Source organism: Camellia sinensis, chromosome 12, assembly GCF_055761805.1.
Source record: "Camellia sinensis isolate YWXY chromosome 12, ASM5576180v1, whole genome shotgun sequence".
Taxonomy (NCBI): Eukaryota; Viridiplantae; Streptophyta; class Magnoliopsida; order Ericales; family Theaceae; genus Camellia; species Camellia sinensis.
This window is the reverse complement of record NC_138972.1, coordinates 27,475,520-27,491,891: the sequence shown is the minus strand read 5'-3', so window position 1 is coordinate 27,491,891 and position 16,372 is coordinate 27,475,520. Positions and strand designations below refer to the sequence as shown.

General features: G+C 35.5%; 1 protein-coding gene across 2 annotated transcripts in view; it reads right to left on the bottom strand.

Annotated features, from left to right (window-relative positions):
- LOC114316867 (uncharacterized) overlaps positions 1-16,372 on the bottom strand; it is a 31,311-nt gene that overhangs the window by 7,541 nt on the left and 7,398 nt on the right. For both annotated transcript variants that reach the window (XR_014346111.1, XR_014346110.1), the window contains exons 5-8: positions 14,766-14,906; positions 14,384-14,559; positions 8,331-8,430; positions 1,328-1,462 (exon numbers count right to left, since the gene is read on the bottom strand). The gene's annotated coding sequence lies outside the window, so the exon portion shown is untranslated. The remainder of the gene's footprint in view (positions 1-1,327; positions 1,463-8,330; positions 8,431-14,383; positions 14,560-14,765; positions 14,907-16,372) is intronic.

Genomic DNA, 16,372 nt, shown 5'->3' with positions numbered 1-16,372 from the left:
TCAACTCTATCCAAGGCCATTTCGTGAGTCAAACAAATCATCTATTTTTTATTTTTTATTTCTTTCAACATAATTTGTTATTTCTTATTTTGTTATAATGTTTTATTTATAATATATATAGATGTCAATTAAAGATAACATATATAGATAAATTAAAAATATTATTAAGAGAAATTATTAGGTGTGGTACTTTTGGTTTGGGAAGAAATTATAATAGAACCGTCATGTTATCAAAAAATTACATAAAATTTTATTAGAAAAATACAAAATATTTTTTTGCAAATCCATGTTTAACCGTATCCAGATACCCGTGTCTAATTTTTGGGTACTTTTTAGTCGTACCCGCGTATCCCTCATTTAGAGGTTTGTTGAGTCCGACCTCTAAATATATACCCGCACCCGACACTCGTACCCAAATCCATGAAATGTAGATGGTGAGAAACCATAATCATTTCTTTTCTCACCTCACAATCCAAACGGAGTGTTACTGTTCAAAGCATAAAAGAGCATTCTAAGGAAGGCGGCTCACAAAACAATGTTTGAGAAGATAACTGTCCACGTATGAAGCAATGTTATTTTCAGTCCATAATTCTTTTACAATGTGCAGGTTCCTATAAGATTGGATGCATATTACATGTATGAATAGTAGGCACATTTCCTATTCTAACGAGTTTTCCATGAGGAAAAAAAAAAAGGGGGTAATTGCTAAGTAATACAAATATTAGTTCACACTCATGCAACCAAGTTACCTTACCAAAAGATAGTAGCCATTGAATTATTGACCAAGTAAATACAGTTTCTGCTGCCAACTAACTACACACGTAGGTATCCAGTTACAAAAATGCAAATCATGTCCTTCCATTCTAGGGTAGGACTGAAAAATATGAATGAGTTGTGCAGAAGCCATGGCGTTGGTCTCCCATACCCTTCTTGTTCACTCTCCACCCTCTTTATCTCTTTCTTTTTTTTCTTATTTAAACAACCTTCACACGAGTTACAACACCTAGGCACTGTTTCTGACATAAATTTTCAACCACTTTTCCTATGAAAAATATGTTTCATCATTCTAAACAAATCATATCTTCTTTCTTTTTCCTTTTTTTTTCAGTTACTTTTCAAGGTTTCACAGATTATGTTAAAAGATCCTGATCCTTTGTGAGTTGTGTGTCATTATATGTCAAACATGCATTAACTATTGAATCAAATTATGAAAAAATATTCTGACTGCTCAATTATGTTATGGTTTTATTATAAAGCTAGGTATTTTGCTAAAAATTTGCACCCAATTATAATAATAAACACTTCATCTAATGATGTCAAAGATTACCTTGCAGGTGTTATAACAAAACTAAGGTTGATGCGCCGTGAAGCAGGAACAGAACTTGTAACTCTGCATTTGACAACTTGTTCAACATGACACAGCGAAGTTGGGTCATCACCAGGATCTAAACCAAGCTCAGATCTGGGTCAGATGCAATCAGTTAGTTTCTTTCGATAATCAGATAAGGACACACAACATCAAATAGTCAATCAGAAATTTGCTACAAATAATAATTCTTTTTTTTTTTTTCAGGTACAATTCTTTCTTCTTCCTCTCTCTTTTTTATTTTTTTTCCCATTGCATGGGGGGCAAAGGAATAAGGAGAAAGAAACAGTAACACTTATAGAAGAAACTCCAATCAATTAAACAAACTGCACAAAATATGATTAAAACATGCACAAGCTAACACACCTACCCATAAACACAAAGAGGCCAATGCACACCTTCCCCCCATATTTTTCCCATGACTAGAACCCGAGCCACAAGGCTGAAGGCGGATATCACTTGCATCACACCAGGACACAACCTCTTATATACAGACTTAAAAGAACTCCCAATTCAAACAAAAGATTAAGATTCCAAAATGTAAAGCTTGAGGCATCAAGTTCTAAAAAACCTATATAACCCAATTCAAACAAATTCAGAGACTCAAAACCATCAAATGACCGATATACTGACCCATGGGTGACTTCTATAACCATGCCATAAAATTTAAGAAAAAAAGTTCTATTGCCTCTTTATTGTCCAACTCAAGTGATGGAGAATGCATGGGATAAGGATAAGAATAAAAGTTCTATTTATCTATGAATTTTATTTATCTACAAGCTATTTATCCAAGAATTTTATCTATTTAGGAAGTCGAGTTTGTTTAGGATTAGTTAGGCATGCTTATAAATAAATCTTTTATGTAATGGTTTAGCTGACTTGGAAAACAATTAATAATTATCGTTTTGACTTATGATTGATGTGAAAGCCCAGGGTGATTGCTGCTATGTCTGAAACTAAACTCCTTCAATGTTCAAACCTAATGTTTCTCGTCTTTTCTTTTCGTTCTTTCTTATTGATCCTACATCAATTTAGGTGTCAGATCCTGGCATTGGCCACCCTCATTCATTCAAGAGGTTCATCGAACAGTTGGAAACCACCAATGTTTCAAGTGTTGATGAACCGTCAGCAGCATCAACATCATCACACTGTCACTGCCTCAAATCACCGGATCATCCATTGTCAATCACAACCAACACCTTCGTGCCTCACTGCCACTGTCTTTCAATTTAGAATTGCGGGGTAGCCTGAACTGATGCAATCCACAGCATTAACTGCCACTGTCTCTCAATTTATTTTGCTCTCAGTCTCTCTCTGTGCTCTCTCTCCGTCCGTGGGTTGCTCTCTCTTGTTGGTATGGCTTATGTCTCTCTCTGTTGATCTATTTTTATGCGTTTATTGTGTTTGTGAAAATGTGAACGTGGGTACAATGTGGGTAGAATAGGGTTCATGAATGTTAAAATGTTGTGAAATCATAAATCATAAATTAGGGTTAGGGTTTATAATGGTGAAATCAGAAATTACGATTACGATTTGAGAAATTATGGTTTTGAATTGTGAAATCTGTTTAAAAATTTGTGAAATCTGTTTAGAAGTGTGAAATCTGTTTATAATTGTGAAATCTGTTTCAGAAAAATTTAAATATTATGTTTGAAATGAGAAAATGAGGGTTATGGTTTTCTATTGAATGTGAAATCACAAATGAGGTATTTGGTTTTGAATTAGGGTTTTGAATTGATGAATGTGAAATCATTTTTCAATTAGGGTTAGGGTTTTGAATTGTGAAATATGAGGGTTATGGTTTCAGAAATTTATGATAAGTTAAATTTTTTTGATAATGTTATATGATTTTTTTTAGGAACAAATTATGTAAAAACGTAATTCCAAATTCATCTAAATTGTGTTTAAATGATTTGGGTCAAATTGATTGAATAATTTTAATAATTTAATTTGATTACAAATTTTTTTAAACCATACACAATTAAACTTAAAAAATGAAAGGCAATTTTGGGCAATTGGACATGATTTTGATGTTTTGCGTTAGATTCATTATTTTGACGTTTTGTGTTAAATTCAAGCAGCTTTCATTCTTTTATAGATGTTATAGAAATGATAAAATTGAAATAAATTAAAAAATTTAAGAAACAAAATAGAACAGATTTTAATGATAAATAATTAAGGGGTAAAGTATATGATCTTGTATTACATTGGTAATATCAACTAACTAGAGCAAAAGAGGATTTGAAAAAAAAACAAAAAAAAAAATCCTTCATACCAAAATGAGAACTATGCAATAAACAAATCTTTAATTTTTGCACCACCATGCATCCATCTCTCTCTCCACAACCACCACGTGATACAATCATCCATGCTTTTTTTGGTACAATATCCCAACCTTAATGGGATGAGTTTGGGAATGGGTAGGTAGAATCTGATTAGGTTCAGGAGGGGGTGGGTGGGAAAAGGGCAACTTCAACTCAAGCATATAAATTCTCATAAATATAATTATATTTTAGAGCAAATTACAAATACACCGCCTAAGATTTACTTAAAATATGGATTATCTCTTATAATTTGGAAAATTACAAATACCTTCTTGTTAGAATTTTTTATTTATCAGAATTAACTAAAAAAATAAAATTTTTGACTACTCTTCTATAGAATAATAAAATTACATGAATTATTAATTGAAATAAATTTCTGACATCATTAAAAACTGTTAATTTATTTGATGATTTATTAACAAAAGAGACTATTTGTTATGAAATTAAAAACTTCAAGAGGTGGAATGTAATTTTCAGAATTCGTATTTTAAATTAACCTCAGGGGGTATATTTGTAATTTACCCTATATTTTAATATATATCCACGGGAGCTTCTATTTGCACCCTAAAATGTAGGTTGAGGACCCCATTACTTTGAGCACCCCAATAATAAATTTGAAATTTTATTTATTTGTTTGGACACTCTAAATAATACCTATCCTAATCGGAAAAGCTCTAAAACCTTATACAAATCTACTTTGTACACTCTATTACCAATAAACAGAGGAACAAAAACCACATTTGGAGTCTCTGGAATTCCAAGCGATTGAAAAGGGATTCTAAATTCATCTGAGACGAAGAGGGTCTCTCTCTACTCCTCTATGCAATCCGTCTATCAAAGCAAACTACTACTCCTACATCTACCAGCGGTAGGGCTGTGCAAAATATCGCCCAATCCGTTAAAATCGCACCGATCCGCATCGATCCACATTATCCGCTAACCGCGGTTTAAACTTTAAAATTTATAATCCGCCTTCGAAACCGCTCTGCTCCGCTATAATTAATACATATATATTTTTTAACCTATAATAAAATATCAAAGTAAAAATGAGTGTCAAAGATATTTAATATGTGAAATTTATTACAAATTAGTAGTTATATATATGAAAACTATTATGTAAAATTAGTTTGTGTCATATATATGAAAAATATTATGCAAATTAGTATTATATATTATGCAAAAACTTGATAATTGGCTAAAATATTCTTCAATCTGCCAATCCATCCAAAACCACTCAAACCGCAATTTACCAATCTATCAATCTGTCAATCCGCCATTCGGTTTATAATTTTACTCTCAAGCTGCCCGAACCGCACCGTGCACACCCCCTAACCGGCGGCTACCTGGTCCCAATTGTTTCAAATGGATACTCAGTGCGGAACAAAATATATTTGACCGCATACTTAATTCCAAACATATGAAGTTTATTTGGATACTCAAGCCCAAACCACAGAAAATTGATTCCGATTGTTTCATATAGATACTCAGTGCCAAACAAAATATATTTATCCGGATACTTAATTCCAAACACGTGAAGTTTATTCCGGCCAGTTGTTTCATATGGATACGCAGTGCTGAACAAAATATTTTGTCCGGATACTTAATTCCAAACATGTGAAGTTTGTTCGGATACTCAGTGTCAAATCAATTCGGAAAACTAACCTACGAAAAATGATGAACAACAATTAAAAACTTAATTTCTCTATAGAAAATTGCTTGGAAACGTCTTCTTTATTGTCCATGATTGATTTCAATATGAAATAGAATACAAGAATGATGAATTAAAATAAATAGGGTTGGGTTAGGGTTGGGTATGAAGATGCAAAGTGATAAAAGTAGGAAAAGAATAGAGAAAATGAATATTGGGGCTGATGATGAATGGGGTTTTCAAAACACTTTTATTTACACTTTTTCTAAAGTCAAGTACTTTTTGGTCATTTTAAATAGGGACTTAATAGTAATAAAAAAATATATCATTAAATTGAGGCGCCTATTCTACTTTTTGGGGTGCAAATAGAAGCTCCCATATATCCACAAAAAGTAGGAACACTTCTATGAAAGAAGTGTCATGTCAGACACTGACACTCTGCTAACACTCCTAATTTATTGTTTCCTCTTCTTTCTCATATAAGCAATGACAATGATTGGTATGTATATACCCTGCCTTCTTTAGGTTATCAATAGAAGGAATAGTTATTTATTGTTTCCTCTTTCTAACATAAGCAGCACAACACTAATAAAGCGATTGGTGAGCCTATATCCTTTCTTCTTTAGTTTATCAATAGTAAGAAAAGAGTCTGACGCAATCATCCATACAAAGAATGCCACCTTTTTTGGCGCTCCCAACTCCCAAATCACTTCAAAAGGAAATAAGATCCTCACCCTACCAAATGTTAGAGAATAATAGGACTTTACCATGAAAATCCCATTCCCATGATTCCACCAATCTTACTCCTATGAACAGTAATTCTGTATAGAAGCTCAAAGAAATAATTTATAGCCTCCAATTACTAGTCCTAAAGCAATCTAATGAGAGATATTTCCAAACCATTCCTGAGTCTCATGTAATCTGCTATCAAAGTTTCCTAGTTCACAACAACACTATGAAGATCCAAGGTCACTATGACCATCACCACAAAGCTCATGTGCTTGACAAAGTCAGACCATCCTCTATCGTCACCCTTCTCCATAGATTGTCTTTCTATTCTCCGAATATCCAAAGTCATTTACCCAACAAGGCTAGATTAAAAAGGCAAAAATGATGAAAGCCCCCTATACACAATGTAGGCAAGCAAGCTAGGGAACCCTTAATAAGAGTGATTCTAATCTCTTATATAGATATTGCCTTTTCCATCCAGCTAGCATGATGCTGAGTATAAAATGCTCAAGGAAGAGTAAATTTAAATAAGCGATGATATTTGAAAATTAGGATGATTTCAAAAAAAAATCGATACATAATCATGTCTCTAGTATTATTAGTCTTATTTTATGACTAGTTTTAATTTACTAGGATTTTAAGGCAGCGGTATTTTGGTAATTTTCATATTTGCTAACATGGGTTGTAGGGGTTGGCCTGTGGGTCAAGTTACTGAATTGGATTTTATTCATATTTTCTTATTTGGTCTTAAATTGGTTTCGAAAGTAAAAGAATTTTTAGTAGTTCACTTTTCTTGTTATAGTTGGAATAGGACGTCTTTAAAGTCTATATGAAGTCATGTAATTCTTCTAATTCAATAGATTTGATATTTAAGAAAATTTTCAAAGCTTTTGAAGCTTCTTCACGGATTGTGTGATGCAATCAAATGCTAGGTGTAATGCCTAAAAGATTCTAAGAGTGATTCCGTAACCTATCTTCTTCTTCTCCTTCTTTCCCTTTTGTATTTTCTGTACTTTAACAACCCCTAAACAGTGCCAAATCTCATCTTTTCATGCTTAAACTCTTAACCATATATTATCCTAAACAAGCCCTACTTGTCCCCTATACTTTTATTGCAATTTCAGCAATCTATTCAATTAAAATCAACTCTTAATTTTCAAGAAACAATAACTTAACAATGATGTTGATATTTCATAATCATATATACCTTTACAAGTAACAATGACCCAACAATAACGAACTTGTAGAACCATTAGGTTTAACTAACCTCATCCATGTAATATTAAAATATATTTATTTCAATAAAATAGCAATAGATGAATTCATATTGGAAATTACTTTAACCTTAAACATTTTTAGAATATACATTCTGCTTTTTTTTTAAGGGGAAAAAAAAAAAAGAAAAAAAAGAGAGAAAAAAATATTAAAAACATGTTAGATCTGACTAAATCTGATTGGATCCTATTAAAAACTCCCTCATCTAAAAAAAAAAAAATTCATGTATATATATTGGTTATTTCGCACTAAACCCTATGAGAAGTTGTATTATGTCATTTTAACTAAAAAAATGAAGAAAAAAATTGAAATATGTCAAACATGATAGTTTCAAAAATTGCATGAATTATAAAAAGTGAATCAAATTGTAAATCAATTGTGAATTGCGCGATTCACTAGAGACTCACTTCCAAAATAGATTCATCCATAGATTTGTATCGATTTTGTAAAAATTGTTAATCGAATCGTGAATCGTAAGATCCTGATAACAAAGCTCTGGATCATTGGCTTTTCAACTGCGAGAAGGTTAGAGAGCTTTGGGATTTGTTGTTAGAACATTTTTGGGGTTCTTTGAGTTATCCCTGCTTGATTAAGAGAGTTGTTGGAAAGTTGGGAATGCTGCAAATGGAGGAGAACAAAGAGAGCTTGATTGAAAGCTTCTCCCTGCATTTTGTGGTATTATGAAAAGAAAGAAATGGGTGCATTTTTTATGATGACAGTGTTAGCAACTTTTATGTTCAAGATTTGTCTTTTGCATAGTTTTCCTTGTTGGTGTAAAAGATTTTTTGTCAATCCTCGTCTACTGTAGATTTCATCAGGAGCTCAACTTGGCATCAAACCTTCTTTGATACTCTTGAATACAGGTTGTGTATCCTTTGCCCTTTTGTTTTTTTCTAATACATATTTACTTATAAAAAAAGATGTAACAAAGATTAATTAAAGGACAAAAAGTGACTAGAATGGATATGCTAGGATGACTAGCGATTACCAGCTTGACTATTTTTCGACATAAACCCAGTAAATGAAGGCAATCCAAAATGAAGTATATAGCCGTGGTCTTCAATGCTCTTCACATATGCAGTGATAACCTGTAAATCATACACAATTAGAAAAAGAAAAAAAAAAAAAATCATACCAGAACATAAGCATGAGAGATAAACAAAAGCTATGGTTAAGAGTAGAGTGTTCAACTCAAACACAATTTCGCAAGAAACAGACTCCACATTAAACCAAAAAGAGTGCCTTACCTAGCCTCCTTTGTCATATAGGCAAATAAGGGAATAAAATTTTTATTTTACAACTTCAAAGCTAGAAAATAAAGAGCTAAAAGAACACATAATAATTAATAATTTAGCAATAATACTTGAGTCTTATTTTTTCATGGGTAATTGAAAAGGGAGGATTTAATTTGAGTATTGGCATACCTCTGCTATAGAGGATTAGGCAGTGTTTTTAAAGGCTCAAGGCGCACCAAGTCACTAAAGGTCTCTTAGGACCTAGGCGCAAGGTGAGGTGCGGGCTTTATTGAAGCAAGGCACGCAGTCTTAGTAAAAAATAAATAAATTAACATAGACTAATGACTCATACTAGTACTAAGACAAATTATTTTAAAAAATTAAAAAATTAAAAATAAATAAAAGAAGAAGAAGAAAGTAACCAAGGCAAATTATCGAATAATTCTCAAACCATAGAATAAAAAAAGAAGACATGTGCTTGCTTATACAAACAGCTATTATTCTCGTTTTTGCATTATTCCATGAAACAGAGAAGCAAAAAAAAATGACAGGAAAAAAAACCCAACCCGGCAATAGACAGAAAAGAAGAGAGAGAAGAACCCTGCCCAGCAAAGAAGCAGGGAAGAGAGAGAGAGAGAGTCAAAGTCGAAAAGAAAAAAACAGAGAGCAACAAAGTAGAAGGGGAGGGAGGAGGGGAGAAAAAATAAGTCACCTAGCAACCAGCGAAGAAAAAGAGCAAGGGGGAAAAAAAAAAGTCGAATCAAATTGAATCGAATCACCTAACAGCAACTAACGAAGAAGAAGAAGAAGAACTGACTTCAAGATTTTGAAGTCCTCAATCGAAATCGAAGTCGAAGTCGAGAGAAACGAGCCTAGAAGACGACACAGATTTCTTCAATGGATTAGGGATTTAAGTTGTTGACTGATTTGGGTTGAGTTGTATTGTATGAGTTGTAATCCTATGGGTTAGAACCTTTTGAACACAGATCAGAGCTGTTAGATCAGCATCAGAAACAAAAGCAAAAACAAAAAAAGCCCTCTTAGGCTCACACCTTGCGCCTTTCAGCGCCTGGCCAAGGCGCACAACTCATTCAACGTGCCTCGCCTTGGGTCCCTTCAAGACACCAGTTGCGCCCTACGCCTAAGTGCGCCTTTCACAACACTAGGACTAGGGTTACCACAATTAGCACTAGTCATCATCATTCCTAAGTGCGGGAACCACAATGCTGTTAGGCACATCCTTCATGTGAGCTCACCTATTATGTGACGCAAGATTCTTCCCTAATTGTTTAATCCAGCACCTGGGGATTTTGATGACATGTATTCCTCTGTTACAACCTTGAGTTGAGTCCAAGGACAAGACCTTGTTACTTAGTCCAAAAGGTAGCCCTCTCTCTCTGGGAGTGCTCCCTTAGTTGTACGGTCAAGCTCTTCCACACTAACCACTCTGTGCTTGGCCAATATGATAATCTTAGTGGTCTGATCCAGTTACAGATGCTCGGCCATTGCCTATCTTGGCCCAAATAGTGGCTGGACCAACTCTAACATTCTTGACGCACAACCCTAATTCCAATATACGATATCTAGCCCTAGCCCTAGCCATAGCCCTAGCCCAAAGCTCGGCTCGGTCCAAGGGTGCTAGACTAGGTTTAGCCCATCTCGTGTACTTGGCCTATGCCCTTATCTAACCACATACGCAGGCTAGTTGGGCTTAACCCATGTGACGAGTTCGGCCCAATCTAGGCCTTGCCTCGGTCATATTAACCACCTTCATTTGCCCCTTAGCTTTCACTTGTAGTTAGCAGTGTTTTAAAAGGCTCTAGGCGCACCAAGGCGACAAGGTCTCCTATAGCCTAAGCACAAGGCACGAGGCAAGGCGCTCGCCTCACCAAAGCGAAGCACAAGTAGTAGAAGAAAAGCAAAATTATAAAATAGGCAAACTTTTCAACATAACTAATATATACAAAATTTCAGAAATCATAACCATTTCCAATAATCTTTAAACATAACATTCAATAATCTAAAAACTAGAAATATATCCAACGAAAGATATAAAGCATAACATTCAATCTTTTATCACTTTTCACTCTCTTTTGACCACGTTTTGTCATTTTATATTGAAGAGTTTTGAATCCCTGTGGGTATACTCACAAAAAAAGCACTTAATCAACAATTGGAGTAGAAAAATAGGTATGAGCTCACGTCTTGCGCCTCAAAAAAAATCCCACACCTCGCGCCTCAAAAAAAAAATCCCTCGCCTCAGCACCTAAGCTGCGCCTTCCATATTGCGCCTCGCCTTGACCTGTTCGAAGCGCAAGGTTGCTCCTCATTGCAACTCGAGCACCTTTTAAAACACCGGGACTTAGTGAAGAGGAAGCTAACTTCAGGGGCAATCTCCTTGTGATATTAAGTGTCTACCTCCTTAGCTCAGTCATCCCCCTGGTCAGACACAAATATCCGTTTGTGTACTGCTTGTGCACACGTGGCGCTTTTCGATTGGTGAAGCCAACCTGTCCTTAATCGCTTGATTTGCTCAATGTGACACGATCCGTTGTATTTTTTCATCTTCCCCAACAAGTAATGATAGTAATAAATAACACCCTTTGGTTTCCCAATACACTCGGATGTCTCTTCTAGTTCAAAAGCTATGAGTACTACATCTTCCTTCCAAGAAGGTCTTCCCCTTTCTAATGATCTAGAGCTCTCTCGCAGATTTTGTTCACTCCAATTCCATCATTCCGCTCCAACAAGCCTGTTCCAACCCCAACTTTGAGCCCATCTGTTGTAAGTCGTCCTTCCTCACTAGCTTTGATTCCTAGTCGCACTTAGTTCCTTAGATTTCCAATATTGTTCTGGTTTCTCTCGATGTCCGCCATTGATTCTAGTGACTATTGCCATGATTTCCCCGCCGTTTATTATTTCCGTGCTTTGTGAGGTTTCAACGCCATGGACAAGTTTCAGAGTAAGGTGGATACTCCCGCTGCTATGATGCGATTCCATCATGAGTACAGTGTTGCCAATGACGTCACATTATCGTTGGCAATGATGGATGCTAAACAGATGGGGGCCAAATCAACAGTCGCCTTCCTTATAGCATCCATTGTTGAAGGCAGACTTAGATTCTTATTAGACACTTGGTTACATCAGCTTTTCCATCAAGTCATGCTTACCTCGATGCAAGTCTCTATTAATGTCATTAGGATAGTCTGTGGAATCTCAACCCTTAATCATAAGCTCAGACTTAACCTTGAAATCTGGGACATCATTCATTGCAATGGTTTATTCCACAACAAGGATTATAGCACATATTACTTGTGTGTTTGGTCGGCCAAGTTACATATTACTTGTGTGTCTGATCGGCCGAGTTGCACCTAGTTACCAAGCTCTTTGGTAAAGGACAAGCACAATGATGACTTCCTTCAAGTTAGGAGAAATTGGGAGTTTTCAGCCGATACTAAGGACCAAATAGAGAGGCTACCACAAGTCGATAGCCATCCAAGTCTTGGACTGACCTCTCCTTTAATCTCAAATTCTTGATTATTTTGCCTAAGTCACTCGTTTGGTTCCCCTTTCAGGTTCTAGTTGACACGAGGCAGCCGACCACGGAGAACGTAGAAGCGATCAAGGCCACATTTCAATACAAAAAACGTTTAGCTCTAGAGTTGCTCGGTTACATACAAATCTACAGGTTTACTATCACAAAGAAAGTTAAAGTACTGATTATCTTCAAGAGTCTCCTGAGCATAAAGACAAGCATCAACTCGATTAGACAACAAGTGCCTCTTCTTTTGTTCCAACCCGTTCTTCGAGCCAAGCTCCCAATAGCACTGTCTAAGGAGATAACCATGCTGAAGCAAAGAATGATGCTTGATTTGGAGACCAAAGTTCTCAATTCCACATCTACACAAGGAACAGCTCTCTTGCCTTTCCTTAGACTAGGTAGTATGAGAGGCTTGTTTAGAAATTTGTCTGAAGGAGAAGAACGTTTATTTTATTCTGAGGTTGAACTAAACAAGTCCCCCCCTTCCCCAAACCGAGAGGTCCTCGAAGAGGCATAAGGAGACTAGCGAAGAACTAGTTGATGCCATATTGAAGAGCAAGGAACGAAGAGTTGCCCGAGCTGTGGGAACAGCCTTTGATGCATACTGGCCGACTGATCAATACCACTAACTCCGTTGTAAATTCACGCGAGATGGCTTTCGATCTGTCGAAGATCTTCTTCCACTTGACATGGCCAACCACAACATTCCTTCAAGAAACCACATAATGAAGGGAATAGCCCAAATGCTAACCGTGGAAATGTGTTTTTGTACATATTTAAGTCTTTCCTCTCCCTTGTTAGCAACTAATTGACTGTCTTCTTCAATGTGTACAAAGGATGCATATCATTGATGATTTGACTACTTTAGAGGATTCCAAGAGGACCCCCAAGGTGGCTGAGCAAGAGGCATCTTGGCCTAAGACTTCTATTGCGTCAGATAAGAAGGCAAAGCTAGAAGCTGTGGAGATAAGCAAGAAATCAGAGGAGATGGTGGCCAAGCTAGAGGGTGTGGTGGCAATCAAACTCGAGGTGCGATGTCAAAGGCTTGTAAAAGTGATTCCAATAACCAGATTTATTTAAAGCACTTTAACCCTCAAACATCTCACATCACAAGTGCAACCCTATAAAGAACTGCAAAATAAACATGTATTCCTATTTTTTGGATATTGTTCACAAGGTAGGAACAAGCCCAAACCAATCCCCAAAACTCATATTTTTCAATCTCAAAACCCAACCCTTTGTTTCACTTTTAAAACCGTAAAATCCTCGTATTTTTTCACTCATCTAGCTTTTTAAAACTAACTGAAAGAGTCACATGCACTTTTTTTGTTGCTATACATTTGAGAACAAGAGTCACTCCTGTTAGTAGAGTGCAATTTGCACTGATTCTACATCACAAAAAAGCAAGGACATATGCCTAAGTGGGTACAAGATACAGGTGGTTTGCCTTTGTCTATCCTAACACCTCATTAATAGTGGGACCTCAACTACTAGGACCGCCAAATCACCAATACACAGATTTCAGATGTTTACAAAGCACATCACATGCCTTTATCTTGGTATAGAGTCATCTCCTTTTGGAGATCTATCTCTTTCGCTCTCTAAGTCAAGCAAAAGCACAAGTCCCTCGAGGGAGAGTGGAGCGAGCATCTTAATCAACCTTTAATTCTAGCCACCAAGTCACATGACCTGAGAGGTATTGCATAGGGTCATAGGGTCTCACTCAACTGCCCTGTAATCGTGGAACAAACTCTACCAGAGAGGTCCCTAGGCTAGTGTAGGAGCATTGGATGCCATTGGGGGAAAAGGGGGGACGCAGCATAGGTGAAACACACTATAGTAAAGAATCACTCTACCACCAAACAAAAGGCATCGAGCATGGCATCAAGAGCAAGGGAGGCGACGCGCAAGAGAGGAGCATATTGAGCACGTTTACATAAGCATATTAGAAGTACCTTACTAATTGTCTGTAAGCCCTAGGCTTAAGGTTAAGGCATCGTTAGTCTTAAGTGACATGTCTCGACTCACAAAATATCAAATTTCAATTTCTCATCACAAAATATTTTATTACACCTTTTCCTTTCACTAGTAACATTTATCATTATTAAAATTAATATTCATTTGTTATAGGATTGTGGTAAAAAAAAGTTGAATGAAAACAGGAAGGAACCAAAAATAAGAAGAAAGTATCATATTAGTATCAGAGTCATTTTCTTGCAAAAAGAAAAATTAAATCTTCAATGAAACATTTGAAAAAATGCATACCATTCCTTCTTGAATAACATCCAAGGTTAAGGTCTTATGCAACAAAGCAAGACGCAAAGAAAGCCAGATCTTTCGTTTCCCCTTCTCTTTTTCTTATCATCACCCAGTTGCAGTACAATGCAAGAAACCAATTGCCCAACATAATAAATGCTAGAAAGAAAATTAGTCTCCACATCCTGATATAATAGAAAATAAAACCTTCTTAGACTGAAATTATGAAAACAAACGATTTTAAGCACACATAAATGTACGGAAGGAGGGGGAAAATCTAAATGAGAAAAATTAGTTCAAAAGCAATAGAATAATAATGGCACAAAGACAGAAAATAAATGTCAAGGGAAGAACTATTTGGATATTCTTTATAGAAGAAGCAAGTCACCACCTTCACTTTATTATCTGAAATAGGATCGAATGCTTCACTTGCACGAACTAATCCACGCAAGCCCCCTGGAAGACTAATTATGATATCTTTCTCATTTACTTCAGCAATGACTCCCCAAAGCTTCATTCCCGGAGAAATATTCTAGGAATGCACAAAGAAAGCATAACTTTAAATTAGACAGCAAATTAATATGGAAAAAAAATATATCCAAAATTAAGATGCTAAATTATTAACAGATGGCATCTATGAAGTTTACTTCAAAGTGCAGATAAGCTAGAAATACAAAAGTAGCAGTACCAATAATTACAAGAATTTTTGAAAACAATATTAGGCATTTATTGAAATTTCATGCAATTTTTATTAAAATCTTCAAAATAAAGTCTACACGCACTGTACTATTCTCAGGTTGCCCAGTCTCAATAGAGAGAAATAAAGAAAGAAAATACACAAAAATAAATAAATAAATAAATAAGAAGTAAGAAGTAAGAAGTTATTCACCCAAAAAAAAAAATAAATAAGAAGTATAATAGATAACATTCACATATGGAACGAGAGAAGGGAAAATGAAATAGTATGACAGGACAAGGTCTATATAGTCAATCATAACATTATGATCAGGGTTGGAGAAAGTATGATCAGGAAGAAAACAAGTAGGGTTGGAGAAAGTATGATCAGGAAGAAAACAAGTGGGCATAGCAAAAGTAGTCACAAGACTCACAGCTGACACGTTTAGCAGACCCTAGACACTCAAGTTGATCCAACAACTTCCATCGGGGTAGTTCATTAACTTCACATGAAATCAGGGGCAAGTTAAAGGAAGAAATACAAAATCTAACCACCTGGCTCAGATTTGTAAATTTTATTTTCCCATTTTAGCACAAGTAGAACTTTAATTTTAGAAATTAAGCTCCCCTTGTATTCAGTACTTTATGGTCATGGTTCATTCACCCTTTAATATATATTAATTAAAATTTTACATGGATTGAGTTTGATCAAGTCATACGGATGTACGTGTCTATGTATATAACATTCCCCCCTTCTTCTTTTTTCTTTTTTTGGGTCAATTGATAGAGAGAATTTTTCAATATGAAGTGAATTACATCAGGGGCAAACATAGTCCAACAACTATAGAATAGAAGCCCCACAACTAATCTAGTGAAGAGCCCCTATAATAGGAAAGAAACAAGTAGCCTAACCAACCAACCAACCTACAAACATGCCCCATATTGGGGAAGACACTACAGGAAATTCGAGTTTTAGCGGCGTTTTTAAAACGCCGCTAAAAGCCTGAAAAGCGCCGTAAAAAGTTATAGCGGCGTTTAAAATTTTCGCCGTTGATACGGCCGCCGCAATAGGTTTGCATCGTTTAATAAACGTTGCTAAAACTATTAGACGGCGTTTTTTAAAACGCCACAAAAATGTTGACGTCCGCTTCTATTACCGTCACAAACTAACGTGTGACGTGAGCATGACGTCATTTAGTGGCGTTTTTCAAAAACGCCACTTTTTTTCTTTTTCTTTTTCTTTTTTTTAAAATTATTTATTTATTTATTTATTTATTTATTATTATTATTATGTCCAAAGCATACCATTTTAGAAAATATGCA